Raw genomic sequence first — 13,472 nt, forward strand, 5'->3', positions numbered from 1 at the left:
CTCTGCATCGACATGCCGTGTTAATTAATATCCAGTTGCCAGCCTTTCAAATACAGTCTACAGTTGTGGCCAGCATACCAACTGTGGAACGACAGAGGGAAAGCGACACCCTCGGTAAGCGAATGTGTTTGCTTGGCATGGGAAAGACTGCTGGCTAAGTGCTGACTATGTGTTTTTCATTATCTGTCAGTACATTAAAATTTTCACTGTGGATTTCCAATAAGTTACACAGTTAGAAATGCATGGTTTCTCTAGTGTGAGCCGCCCATTCAAAATATCTTCAAGTTTGCTCCAGCGCGCGCACTTTGCCTCTGTCATAGATTCCTGGGGTTCCTTCGTGACATCTTCTTTAACGTTGCGGAGTCTTCAAATCCTTTAGCTGCTGACAGATGCTCTGCCTCCCAAACGAGCTGTGAGCCACTCGGCGGAATGTCAAAAACGTTCCGCCATCTTTTGGTTGGTTGTTGTTCATATTTCAAGATAGTACAAATTCTTCAGTTTGCCAACCATGTTTGAACTCCGGTGTTTTCAAACACGACTCGCTCCTGAGTGCCATCTTCGTTGGATCTGTGTATCTACCATTCTTCTGGATCAGTTGTTTCTGGGGCAGAAACGTTCGCTTTAAGACATGTGTGAGTTTTTGGGTGCAATAAGGCCACACAATGTTTTCTGAAATTTTCTTGCAACACATGTGGTGAGTTCCGATATGGTGAGTTCCGTTTCTAGTTCAAACTCAGAAGTGCTACTATCTTCAGTGGGAGTCATTTTTTCTGCATAGTAGTGACAGGCACATCAGTGACATTTTAGTTTGGGCTAAGCTTACAGTGCATATTTTAATGTTTTGTCTCATTTTCAAATGTTTAGGTTTTAGTCGTATTTGCATCTCTCACACGTCTTTATTTCGATATTTAAGTCAAAAGTTCTCACACATTTGTGTTAGACTTGAGTTCTTACCTATAAACGTTATCTGAACACAAGTTATACATATCACATTTTGAGCATTGTGTTTTTGTAGATTCAGGTTCAGTCTTCTTGTACATTTCACGAAGTGTCTAATACTATCTTCAAAATGTGTTGGGTTTGCTTTAATACTGTGCTCTATCTATCCCTTACATGAGGGTCGGCTCTACACGGTTTGTTTTTGGTTTCTAATTGGTTTATGGACCCTAGGTATACACCATGTAGGTACACGCTATCATGGTACACGCTGGCAAGAGTCCATGCATGTTTTAAGTTTCCCTACACGGGAATCGCAGAGGGTTTCAGTCCCACATTTCACTTGTGCACAACTTTATACTGTCTTCCTCCTGGGAGTTATGCGACGGTTTTAGTCCCTTTTTTACATTAATATATGGGTTCCTACCCATATCTGTTTGGTGACTTCGCTCAACCTCTTTTTGTTTTCACAATGTCAATTTTACAAGGACTATGGTTTCTATGGGTCTTAGTCCCATCTGTTACTGCTGTAATCCCTTATCTTTTAAGGGTTTTGCTTTACGGTTATAGTCCTCCTGAACCTCACATTTAGATATGTTTTTTTTTTAATGAATTTGCTATTATTAATATACACTGTTGTCTTTACACGATATTTTGGTATTATGTATTGTTGATGGTGTTTGACTTGGGTGAGGATTTTCTTATTACTTTTCCTCATCTTCCTTGTTTTCTTTCTTTATTTCTGTTTCTTTTGTGAAGTTTTTGTGATTGTTTTTTTCTCCTGGTGTTTTGTGTGTGCATTCTGAGCTTTCTTCTGTTTTTATGCTGTTTGCTTTCTCTGTGTTTTCCACATCTTGAAGTCTGGAGTTTTGTTGGTTCTTTCTTCTACTTTCATACATTCCTGTTCTGGCCAGTGGGTTTGTATTTGGGCAGTCGTTCATGGTTCTTTTTTTCCTCTTCTCTGACGATGTTGTTTCTTTACTTTGCTTTTGTGTACAGAAGGGAGGATGGTTCTCATATCTTAGTTTGCCTCTCTTCTTTGCTTCTCTTATCCTTTCCTGTTGCTCTTTTCTTTCAATGGTTTCATGTTTCTTATTTCCTCCATTTTTTCTTGTTTCTTCATTGCTGTTCTTTTATATATAGAAGAAAGGGGGATATGTTGTATCTTGACTCTGATGTTATTCTAGTCCTGCCAATGGAAACTTGGTGCAATGACATAACATGGAATGTTGTGAGTGAAATACTGACAGTTGGCTAGGCTAAGCAGCATGCTGGCTGCTCCTGGTGGGGTCTCGCTCTGGTCTTCATCTGGTCTTGTTCTAATCTTCTTGTGATCTTGTAACTATCCTGTATAAACCTCTATGAACCATCTCTACTTGTGCGGACCTGATCACTACAGAGTAATATGTATTTTTGCTCCAAGTTAAATCCACTTGAATCAATATGTTTCCTGAGAATGTTCATTACTTTAATGCCCAATAGACTTGCTGTTTCGAATTCATGGCATTTCTCTATCTGGTCAGACAATGTTCATTGATTGTTATGAATTGTTTTGACAATTGCACAAAAACTAGACTGGATTTGCTTGTGCAGGACCCGCTTAAAATTCCTTTTTCCTCTTCGTTGAGCAAACCTTGAAATCCTTGTTTAAACTTTATGAATATATGATTAAACCGTGTTTTATTAACTTCACATGCACTTTCAAATCTTTATTTACTTTGCGTGATGCATATTTTCAAATATGTTTTTAAGTTTCTCTGTACGCACTTTCAAACTGCGTTATGTTTGCCACCCTCTCCTGTTGCAGGCACTTGGACTGACCACACAAGTCAGACATCATTTTTCTCAGGAGACTTGGGGAAATGCTGGGTGGTAGGACATTTGTGACTGCCTGCAGATTCCAGGGCTTTTCATGACAGAAATGCAGGGAAAATGTGGTTTAGGTAAAGTTTGAGCTTTGCACGAGATTTTGGGTAACAAAAACCGTTGAGAGCCATGCAAGTCACCCGGGACTTCCCTGGTTGTCTAGTTTTTCTCAAGAGACTTGGGGAAACACTAGATGGTAGGAAATTTGTGACTGCCTGCAGATTCTAGGACTTTTCCTCAAAGGAATTCAAGGAATATGCCAGGCAAGTCACTCCACCCTCTTTGACCCAGGTATCTATTTTTCAAAAATGTGCTGGTTTGGTAGGTTTCACTAGGTGCCGACTGAGCTGGGGGCCAAATCTACAGCTACCCACATGGCAAAAAACACATTGTTTTTCACTGATGTGTCTACGTTATGTTTGCTGTTATTTTCTGCCTTAGGCACTTGGCCTACCCAAGCAAATGAGGCAACGTTTTTCTCAGGAGACTTGGGGGACTGCTGGGTGATAGGAAATTTGTGACTATTTTTCAAAAATGTGCTGGTTTTGATAGGTATCCCTAGGTCCTCGTGCAAAGCTCAAACTTTACCTAAACCCCATTTTCCCTGCATTTCTGTCATGAAAAGCCCTGGAATCTGCAGGCAGTCACAAATGTCCTACCACCCAGCATTTCCCCAAGTATCCTGAGAAAAATGATGTCTGACTTGTGTGGTCAGTCCAAGTGCCTGCAACAGGAGAGGGTGGCAAACATAACGCAGATACATCACATTTTTCCAGTGAAAAAAGATGTGTATTTTCCCAATTTGAGTAATTGTGGATTTGGGCCTCAGCTCAGCCAGCACCTACGAAAACCTACCAAACCAGCACCTTTTTGAAAAATAGAAACCTGGCGAAGTCCAAGGTGGAGTGACTTTGGCGGCTCTCACCAGGGGGCATATTTACTAGAAACTGGCAGAGTGTGGTATTTTGACCAAAATTGGTAACGCTGTTCTTCGTTAGTTTCAAAACGCAGGGATGTGCCGTATTTACAAGAATGCGATGCACCCCTGCATTTCCCCTAGTGCTAAAAAAGCTGCCTAGTGTTACCGCAGGCACCGTAACGCCATTTTGCTATGGTGCCCACGCTGCAGAGTCGATTGTTATGTGTAGGAAGGGAGACCTTCCTGCACATAAACAATTTTTACACGTGATTTGCTCTTTCTATGTGTGCTGCAGAATGTGGAAAGGGAAAAATAAGAGAAGAAACATTTCTCCACCTTTGCCTGCTTAAGACCAAGTATTCCCTGGCAATATTTTTGGCACTGCCCCATACCTTGCAAATATGGGGCAGCTTCAAAAAGCAATGGGTGTTGTAGCGGAACGCCCACTGCAACACCCATTGCACGCCCCTTTCAGTCTAAGTGCTGCGTGAGTAGGAGCATTATTTACAAGGCAGCGTTAAGGCACATTAGGAAAAGAAGTTAACACCACCAGAATGTCGAAAAAAGTTCTAGTGGTGTTAAGTCCTTGTAAATAGGCCACCTGCATTTTTTACCCAGAATCTTGTGCAAAGCATAAACTTTGCCTAAAATAAAAAATGTCCTTGCATTTCTGTTAGAAAAAGTCCGGGAATGTAAATGTGTATGTACTTGTATAGCGCACTGCCACCCCCAACGGGGGTATCCTGGCGCTTTTACTCATACCACTGTGGAACCCTTCCTGGCCTTTCTCTGTGAAATGTCTACTCCTGGGCACCCCCATGTTGAAGCCAGGCATCCCAGCGCTGCTGGGGCCGTTGTGGAGATTAAGCAAGCTATTGCCCAGAGTTGCAGCGTGGGACCCATGATTAGAATAGGCACCGAAGCGATAAATTATCAGGTCCGAGGAAATTGAATCCAAGACCTGCCGAGGCGGGGGATTAAACTCTGGTCCTTGGCCAGAACTCTGCACCAGGGTCTGCCGCTCTAACCATTGAGCCACACTTCTCCACAAAGTATCGAACCACAAATTTCCTAGCACCTGCATTCCCCCAAACGTAACTCAATTTTTCATGAGGATCTAGTGCCCATGACATGGAAGGGCCCTAAACGTATTGTGCAAATCCCCAGAATACCTCAAATTTAGCTAAAAAAGTCACATATTCCTCATATATGTGTGTGGGAAAGTTGTGCAATCACTGGCCCAGCACAAATTGTCTACCACCCAGCGTTCCTCCAGGTCTCCTGATAAAAATGCTACCTCACTTGTGTCAGTGGGCCACGTGCCTGTGACAGGGGAGGGCCCAAAACATTGTGGTGATAATAATAACTGCAGTAGGTGTACTGGTCCTGGGGTCAGCTAACCATTTTGGGAAACCTATCGAACCAAGAAATTTCTTAAAAGTAGACATCTGCAAAAGTCCAGGCAGTTGTTGCTTGTTTGGATCTCCCAATGTTTTCTTACCCAGAATACCCTGCAAATGTGAAACATTGAATAAATACACAAATTGTCCTTACATTGTGACGTAAACTACAAGAATGTGCAGGGATCCACAAACTTCCTACCACCCAGCGTTCCCCCACTTGTCCAAATAAAAACACTACTCCACCTGTGTGTGTGGGCCTAGTGCCTGCGACAGGACAGGAACACATGAGGGTTAATGGTAGTCCTTACATGAGTAAGTAAACCTTGTGGGATACACACAAAAAACCACATATTATTCCCTTAGGGACCAGTTTCCAAAAAGATATGTGGACAGAAGGTGTTCACCACAGAGAAGGTATGCACTGACAGTAAAAAGCAGAAAAACACCAAAACATCACTAGTCAATCACAGACATAATGGTTGAAATTGGTGCAAGTGTAAGTAAATGGTTCATTAAAAAAACTTTATTCACCAATGACTTTACGAAATAGAACCCGCAAAAGTCATTGTTAATAATTTTAACATCAGAATAGAGAACCACTGACTTGCAGCTAGTGAGCTCTAAAGCGATGTCAAGGCACTAATCGCTTTACAGTCCATTCACAAGCCTTTCATGAGTCAAACACAGAAAACCATTCACATTGCCAGTTGCGGGCCCAACACAATACAACACTTACAACAGTCCCATTCAAGGGCCCATCATTCTCATACATCAACAGGACTAACACACCAATCACACTATCAAGCAATCAAACATCAAATGAGCAATCAAACATCAAACAACTTACAAACACACCTCAAGCAAGTCAATACACATACTGGCTACCAACGGGCAGCACACCACCAGCCCACAAACACCACCAGCCATATTCCAGTTCATACACCACAATCATACCTCCTGGGAGCTGGTGGAATGGATGAATTATTGTTTCGGTGGCAGTCTGTGTGCAGTGACATGCTGCTGGTCACAACACACACACACTGACAGCCAAATGCCATTCCACACACACCTCCAGCCAAATGCCAGTCCACACACACCTCCAGCCAAATGCCAGTCCATGCACACCGCCAGCCAAGCACCAGTCCACACACACCGTCAGCTAAGGGCCAATCCACACACACCGCTGGCCAAGCGCCATTCAAAACACAATGCCAGCCAAAAGCCAGCCTGCATAAACAGCCATTAATTTTCTTTTTTAACAACTAAGAAAACACAACCTAAGGTGATGAATAGTCAACTATGACTATGAACACAATAGGTCTAACTAAATACATCAAACAATCGCCAACCGTGAAACTGATATAAAATGACTCAGACCACTAAGTTCTCTCTTACTCTCACGGTTGCTCCCTATACTTGAGTTGCATGTGGTATGATTAAAAACATGCGGGCACACATATCCGAGGCTTTGAAGGACAATCTAGGCAGTACATTCAACTCTCATTCTGGATACCTCTTCGGGCACAGACTCTACATTTCTTAGCAGGAACGTTTTTTGGACCTTGGTGGGAATGTTATCTGGAAAGTCACGATCTTTCAATATAGCCACATCTGCCACCACTCCCACTCTAGAAAAACTTGCCTGCTCCACTACAACAAGGCTCCTATTTACAGACTGCTGAAACTGAACAAAAGTAATCTTTGAATCTGGAGAACAAACCTTGAATATAACAAAAGCATTGAAGGTTGCCAAATGCAACAAATGGGCAGCCAACTTCTTATACCTAATGTATGACTTACAAGCAGTACTGTAAGGCTCCAACCTCTGATCTACTCTATATACACAACCCATGTGCTTATTGTAGTCTAAAATGCACACAGGTTTGTGCACTTTAGCAACCTGACCCCAAACAGTCAAAGGTGAAGTTCTCATCGTGAATGGTTGTCAGCATGTGGACATCTCTCCTGTCTGAAAATGTCCCAACTAGAAGTTCCTCACTACACAATGCACTGCACTGTCCCTTCTGAAGATTTTAAAAAACATATATAAGCTCTTTAGGATAAATTGTATGGTTAGAGCAGATTGTGCCATATGCAACAGTGTCTACTTTGAACATTCCTTGATAAATTTCACACCAATGTAGAAGTTATCTATGTATAAAAGATGACCTTTTTTAAAAAGGTCGATCTGCTCTCAGGTTTAGAAAATGGCAAAAATAATTCCCCGATAATGGGGAACGACCCTTGAGCAAGGGGCTGCTCCCTGACATGTATATCAAATAATCCCTGGTGTCTGGTGGTTTTCTGCCTTTCTTGAGGGCAGACCATCAGGAAGCAGGGGCGGATGGAGGGATAATATAAGGAGCCAAAAGTAGGTGAGCACAATCAATGGATACAGTGACCTGGAAGCATTTTGCAAAAGCACCTTGCAGAAGACCACGAAAAGCGTGCATTTTAAGAGTCAGAGTGACTTTATTCCAGCAGACTGAGGAGAAGCTATATGCTAAGTGGTGAGCAGTCTATATATCGACTTTTTAATATCGAGGGACATAAATATCGAGTCAAAAATATCTAATGTACAAAATATCGAAATAGATAATATCGATGTGAAAAATATAGTTTTTTTTTTAAATTATATGTCGATGTAAGTAATATCGTTAGTAATAATATCGACATGTGAAAATATCGTTATTGTGTGTTTAGTAAATATTTTGAAGTTGTTTGTATAAATAGTTAAAATGTATATAATATGAGAAATATTTATATTGTTTTAGGGGCGGGATGTTGGGTTATAGAGGATAAGGGTGGGGAGTGTTTTAAAAAAGTTAATTTTTTTTTTAATATATTGTAAAATTGAATTAGTAAATTTTATTTCAAATTTGAAATGTATATTTAATTTTAGGAGCGGGATGTTGGGTTACAGGGGATAAGGGTGGGAAGTGTTTTAAAAATGTTTATATATTTTTGAATTTTTACAAAAATTTATTTAGAAATTTTAATATAAATTTTGAATTTTAAATGTATTTTTAGGAGCGGGATGTTGGGTTATAGGGGATAAGGGTGGGAAGTGTTTTAAAAAAGTTTATATATTTTAGAATTTAAAAAAAAAAATATTTAGAAGTTTTAAATTACATTTAGAATTTTACAATTAATTTTAGGAGCGGGATGTTGGTTTATAGGGGATAAGGGTGGGAAGTGTTTTAAAAATGTTTATATATTTTGTAATATTTAAAAAAAAATATTTAGAAATTGTAAATTAAATTTAGAATTTTACAAATATTTTAGGAGCGGGATGTTGGTTTATAGGGGATAAGGGTGGGAAGTGTTTTAAAAATGTTTATATATTTTTTAATTTTTAAAAAAAATATTTAGAAATTCTAAATTAAATTTAGAATTTTACAAATAATTTTCGGAGCGGGATGTTGGGTTATAGGGGATAAGGGTGGGAAGTGTTTTAAAAATGTTTATATGTTTTAGAATGTTTAAAAAAATTAATGTAGAAATTTTAATTTTAATTTAGAAATTTTAAAATTATTTTAGGAGTGGGATGTTGGGTTATAGGGAATAAGGGTGGGAAGTGTTTTGCAAATGTTTATATATTTTTGAATGTTTTTAAAAAAATATTTATAATTTTAAATGTAATTTAGAAATTTAGTTAAAATTTTCGGAGTGGGATGTTGAGTTACAGGGGATAAGGGTGGGAAGTGTTGTAAAAAAAATTTTTTATTTTGGAATATTTTATAAATTTAATTTGAAATTTGGAATAAAAATATATTTTTTATATTATCTTTTAGGAGTGGGATGTTGGGTTATAGGGGATGAGGGTGGGGAGTGTTTTAAAAATTTTGATTTATGTATGAATAATTTGTATACAAAATTTAGAAAATTATAATAACATTTCGAATGTTATATTTAATTTTAGGAGGGAGATGTTGTGTTATGGGGATAAGGGTGTGGAGTTTGATAAAAATGTGTAAAATGTTGGTAATATTGTATAAAAAGTATGTATAAATTTTGATTTTGATTGTACAATTTAAAAAAGTTTTGGGGTTTGGGACGTTGGCTTATAGGGGATAAGGGTGGGGAGTGTTTTAACAATTTATTAGAAATTAGTAATATTGAGTAATTTATATTAAAAATTAATATATTATAACATAATATTTAGGGATAAATTTTAGATTGGGGATTTGGATTTGTAGAGGATAAGTGTGGGTATTGTTTTATGTAAATTTTTTAATAATGATTACAACTTAATTTTTTTTTATATATTTATATTTATATATTTGTATTGCAATTACTGTAATTAAATACATATTGGAGTGGGAATATAACATTAATTAAGATTAGTATACATGATCTAGTGTAATTAAATATATTTATTAGTGGGAATACTAAATTAATGAAGTTTACTGTTTTGCACCTACCATAATTAAATATAGATTTGAGTCAGAATAGTAAATTAATTAAGTTCAGTGTCCAGCACTTATCTTAATTAAATATAGACTGGAGTGGGAATAGTAAATTAATTAAGTTCATTGTCCAGCACCTACTGTAATTTAATATAGGTTGGAGTGAGAATAGTAAATTAATTAAGTTCAGTGTCCAGCACTTATCTTAATTAAATATAGACTGGAGTGGGAATAGTAAATTAATTCAGTTCAGTGTCCAGCACATACTATAATTAAATATAGGTTGGAGTGAGAATAGTAAATTAATTAAGTTCAGTGTCCAGCACTTATCTTAATTTAATATAGACTGGAGTGGGAATAGTAAATTAATTTAGTTCAGTGTCCAGCACCTACCCTAATTTAATATCGGTTGGAGTGAGAATAGTAAATTAATTAAGTTCAGTTTACAGCAGTTATCTTAATTCAATATAGACTGGAGTGGGAATAGTTAATTTATTAAGTTCAGTGTCCAGCACCAACTCTAATTTAATATAGGTTGGAGTGAGAATAGTAAATTAATTATGTTCAGTGTCCAGCACTTATCTTAATTAAATATAGACTAGAGTGGGAATAGTAAATTAATTGAGTTCAGTGTCCAGCATCTACCCTAATTAAACATAGATTGGAGTGAGAATAGTAAATTAATTAAGTTCAGTGTCTAGCACCTATCTTAATTAAATATGGATTGGAGTGGGAATAGTAAATTAATTAAGTTCTGTGTCCAGCATCTACCCTAATTAAATATAGGTTGGAGTGAGAATAGTAAATAATTAAGTTCAGTGTCCAGCACTTATCTTAATTAAATATAGACTGGAGTGGGAATAGTAAATTAATTAAGTTCTGTGTCCAGCAGCTACTCTAATTTAATATAGGTTGGAGTGAGAATAGTAAATTAATTAAGTTCAGTGTCCAGCACTTATCTTAATTAAATATAGACTGGAGTGGGAATAGTAAATTATTTAAGTTCAGTGGCCAGCACATACTCTAATTAAAGATAGGTTGGAGTGAGAATAGTAAATTAATTAAGTTCAGTGTCCAGCACTTATCTTAATTAAATATAGACTGGAGTGGGAATAGTAAATTAATTCAGTTCAGTGTCCAGCACCTACTCTAATGTAATATAGGTTGGAGTGAGAATAGTAAATTAATTAAGTTTAGTGTCCAGCACTTATCTTCATTAAATATAGACTGAGGTGGGAATAATTAATTAATTAAGTTCAGTGTCCAGCATATACTCTAATTAAATATAGGTTGGAGTGAGAATAGTAAATTTATTAAGTTCAGTGTCCAGCAGTTATCTTAATTTAATATAGACTGGAGTGGGAATAGTAAATTAATTAAGTTCAGTGTCCAGCAGCTACTCTAATTTAATATAGGTTGGAGTGAGAATTGTAAATTAATTAAGTTCAGTGTCCAGCACTTATCTTAATCAAATATAGACTGGAGTGGGAATAGTAAAAAAATTTAGTTCAGTGTCCAGCACCTACCCTAATTTAATATAGGTTGGAGTGAGAATAGTAAATTAATTAAGTTCAGTGTCCAGCACTTATCTTAATTAAATATAGACTGGAGTGGGAATAGTAAATAAATTTAGTTCAGTGTCCAGCACCTACCCTAATTTAATATAGTTTGGAGTGAGAATAGTAAATTAATTAAGTTCAGTGTCCAGCACTTATCTTAATTAAATATAGACTGGAGTGGGAATAGTAAATTTATTAAGTTAAGTGTCTAGCACCTACTCTAATTTAATATAGGTTGGAGTGAGAATAGTAAATTAATTATGTTCAGTGTCCAGCACTTATCTTAATAAAATATAGACTGGAGTGGGAATAGTAAATTAATTAAGTTCAGTGTCCAGCACCTATCCTAATTAAATATAGATTGGAGTGAGAATAGTAAATTAATTAAGTTCAGTGTCCAGCACTTATCTTAATTAAATATAGATTGGAGTGGGAATAGTAAATTAATTAAGTTCAGTGTCCAGCACATACTCTAATTAAATAAAGGTTGGAGTGAGAATAGTAAATTAATTAAGTTCAGTGTCCAGCACTTATCTTAATTAAATATAGACTGGAGTGGGAATAGTTAATTAATTAAGTTCAGTGTCCAGCACCTACTCTAATGTAATATAGGTTGGAGTGAGAATAGTAAATTAATTAAGTTCAGTGTCCAGCTCTTATCTTAATTAAATATAGACTGGAGTTGGAATAGTAAATTTATTAAGTTAAGTGTCCAGCACCTACTCTAATTTAATATAGGTTGGAGTGAGAATAGTAAATTCATTATGTTCAGTGTCCAGCACTTATTTTAATTAAATATAGATTGGAGTGGGAATAGTAAATTAATTAAGTTCAGTGTCCAGCACCTACCCTAATTAAATATAGATTGGAGTGAGAATAGTATATTAATTAAGTTCAGTGTCCAGCACTTATTTTAATTAAATATAGATTGGAGTGGGAATAGTAAATTAATTAAGTTCAGTGTCCAGCACATACTCTAATTAAATATAGGTTGGAGTGAGAATAGTAAATTAATTAAGTTCAGTGTCCGGCACTTATCTTAATTAAATATAGACTGGAGTGGGAATAGTTAATCAATTAAGTTCAGTGTCCAGCACCTACTCTAATGTAATATAGGTTGGAGTGAGAATAGTAAATTAATTAAGTTCAGTGTCCAGCACTTATCTTAATTAAACATAGACTGGAGTGGGAATAGTAAATTAATTCAGTTCAGTGTCCAGCACATACTCTAATTAAATATAGGTTGGAGTGAGTATAGTAAATTTATTAAGTTCAGTGTCCAGCACTTATCTTAATTTAATATAGACTGGAGTGGGAATAGTAAATTAATTAAGTTCAGTGTCCAGCAGCTACTCTAATTTAATATAGGTTGGAGTGAGAATAGTAAATTAATTAAGTTCAGTGTCCAGCACTTATCTTAATTAAATATAGACTGGAGTGGGAATAGTAAATTAATTTAGTTCAGTGTCCAGCACCTACTCTAATTTAATATAGGTTGGAGTGAGAATAGTAAATTAATTAAGTTCAGTCTGTAGTGGGAGTAGTATGTTAATTAAGTTGGGTAAATAGCAAATATTAGAATTAAATATAGAGTTGAATAGGAACAGTTACATTAGTTTGTTTTAATTTACAAAAAATCTGTAGATTTTAGTTTTGGTTGGATAAAAGATAGAAGTTATATCAGAATGCAAATTCCAAATTTTTGTATAAAATAGTAGAAAGGAAAATAAGATGTGTTTTATAGTTGTTGGAATGTATATTAATTAGAGAGAAAATATTGTTTATTATTACGCATATTCTAATAATTAAATCATTGAAATAAACATGTAATAAAATAATTAATATTTAACATTTGTATTATTGTAATAATTTTTTGATAATGGATATATATTATTTTAATGTATATTTTGGACATTAATATATGAACAGACAAAATAATGTAAAAATAACAATTATGATTTTTATAGCTGTTTAATTTTTTTACATTTATATTGGGTACTCTCAATATTTTTAGACTTTATTTGAATTTCAAAGAAATTGTATGTTTTGAAATATATGATAAATATATTTTAATTATTAATATTTATATTAGATAATTAATATTGAAATTGTTTACATTTTAGAATATTTCTTTTTATTTTTAGTTTTGGTATGTTGTAGATACAATATATTAATTATATCATGTTCATCCATTTTTTTTGGTAATATATACAGTTTTATTATTATGTTAATAAATAGATTTTATTTATTATATTTATTTTTATACGTTAAATAATTTTCACATATATAAAAAAAATAGGTATTCTTTTTGAGTATTTTATTCTAATGTTTTACTAATTTTTAAAGTAATGTGTAATGTTAAATAAATAGTTAGGGTATT

Source organism: Triturus cristatus, chromosome 3_2 (genome assembly GCF_964204655.1).
Source record: "Triturus cristatus chromosome 3_2, aTriCri1.1, whole genome shotgun sequence".
Taxonomy (NCBI): domain Eukaryota; kingdom Metazoa; phylum Chordata; class Amphibia; order Caudata; family Salamandridae; genus Triturus; species Triturus cristatus.